Source organism: Olea europaea, chromosome 15, assembly GCF_002742605.1.
Source record: "Olea europaea var. sylvestris chromosome 15, O_europaea_v1, whole genome shotgun sequence".
Classification (NCBI taxonomy): Eukaryota; Viridiplantae; Streptophyta; class Magnoliopsida; order Lamiales; family Oleaceae; genus Olea; species Olea europaea.
The window spans coordinates 4,827,504-4,829,911 of NC_036251.1; positions in this window are offsets into that span (position 1 = coordinate 4,827,504).

Sequence of the window (2,408 nt, forward strand, 5' to 3'; positions counted from 1 at the left end):
ACTTTTCACTGGCTCGATTCCAATCGAATTAGACTAGCAATTCGTCAAAAATGAACAAGCTCGAAGTCATAACAAAACCACTTTTCATTCGCTTGATTCCAATCCAGTTTGACTTTCCATTCGCCAAAAATGAACAGACCCGAAGTTATCATGAAATCAAAAGCCCTTTTCATTGGCTCGATTCCTATTGAATTAGACTAGCAATTCGCAAAAAATGAATAAACAAGAAGTTAACATGAAATCAAAAACCAGTTTTCATTTGCTCGATTCCAATCGAATTAGACTAGCAATCGCCAAAAATGAACAAACCCAAAGTTTTCCTGAAATCAAAACCCACTTTTCTTCTACTCGATTCCAATCGAATTAGACTAGCAATTAGCAAAAAACGAACAGACCTGAAGTTATCATGAAATGAAAAGCCACTTTTCATTGGCTCGATTCCAATCGAATTAGACTTACAATTCGAAAAAAATGAACAAACAGGAAGTTATGATGAAATCAAAAGCCACTTTTCATTGGCTCGATTCCAATCGAATTAGACTAGCAATTCTCCAAAAGCGAATAGACCCGAAGTTATCATGAAATGAAAAGCCACTTTTCATTGGCTCGATTCCAATCGAATTAGGCTAGCCATTTGCCAAAAATGAACAAACCCGAAGTTATCATAAAATCAAAGGCCACTTTTCATTGGCTCGATTCAAACGAATTAGATTAGCAATTCGCAAAAAATGAACAAACCCGAAGTTATCGTGAAATCAAAAGTCACGTTTCATTGGCTCGACTCCAATCAAATTAAACTAGTGATTCACCAAAAATGAACAAACCCAAAGTTATCATGAAATCAAAATCCACTTTTCTTTGGCTCGATTTCAATCGAATTAGACTAGTAATTTGGCAAAAATGAAAATACCCAAAGTTATTATGAAATCAAAATCACTTTTCACTGGCTCGATTCCAATCGAATTAAACTAGCAATTCGCCAAAAATGAACAAACCCGAAGTTATCACGAAATCAAAAACCACTTTTCATTGGCTCGATTCAAATCTAATTTGACTTGTAATTCACCAAAAACGAGCAAACCCGAAGTTATAATGAAACCAAAAACCCTTTTCATTGGTTCGATTGCAATCGAATTAGATTAACAATTCACCAAAAACGAACGAACTTGAAGTTATCATGAAATTAAAAACAACTTTTCATTGGCTCAAATCCAATCGAATTAGACTTGATGTTCGCCAAAAATGAACAACCCTGAAGTTATCATGAAATCAAAAGGCACTTTTCATTGGCTCGATTCCAATCGAATTAAACTAGATTTACGCCAAAAATGAACAAACACGAAGTTATAATGAAATCAAAAGCCACTTTTCATTGGCTCGATTCTAATTGAATTAGACTTGGAAATTGCCAAAAATGAACAAACCCCAAGTTATCATGAAATCAATAGCCACTTTTCATTGGCTCGATTCCAATCGAATTAGACTAGCAATTCACAAAAAACGAACAAACAGGAAGTTAACATGAAATCGAAAACCACTTTTCATTGTCTCGATTACAATCGAATTAGACTAGCAATTCGCCAAAGATGAACAAACTCGAAGTTTTCATGAAATCAAAACCCACTTTTCTTCGGCTCGATTCCGATCGAATTAGACTGTCAATTCGCCAAAAAAGAACAGACCCGAAGTTATCATGAAATGAAAAGCCACTTTTCATTGGCTCGATTCCAATCGAATTAGACTTGCAATTCGAAAAAAATGAACAAACAGGAAGTTATGATGAAATCAAAAACCACTTTTCATTGCCTCGATTCCAATCCAATTAGACTAGCAATTCGCCAAAAACAAGCAAACCTGAAGTTTTCCTAAAATCAAAACTCACTTTTCATTGGCTCAATTCCAATCGAATTAGACTAGCAATTCGCCAAAAACGAACAGCCCTGAAGTTATCATGAAATGAAAAGCTACTTTTCATTGGCTCGATTCCAATTGACTTAGACTAGCAATTCGCCAAAAATGAACAAACCTGATGTTATCATGAAATCAAAAGCCACTTTTCATTGGCTCGATTCCATCGAATTAGACTAACAATTCACCAAAAACGAACAAACAGGAAGTTATCATGAAATCAAAAGCCACTTTCCATTGGCTTGATTCAAACGAATTAGATTAGTAATCCGCCAAAAACAATCAAACCCGAAGTTATCATGAAATCAAAAGCTAGGTTTCATTGGCTCGATTCCAATCGAATTAGTCTAGCGATTCGCCAAAAATGAATAAATCTGAAGTTATCATGAAATCAAAAGCCACTTTTCATTGGCTCGATTCTAATCGAATTAGACTAGCAATTCGCTAAAAATGAACAGACCCGAAGTTATCATGAAATGAAAAGCCACTTTTCATTGGCT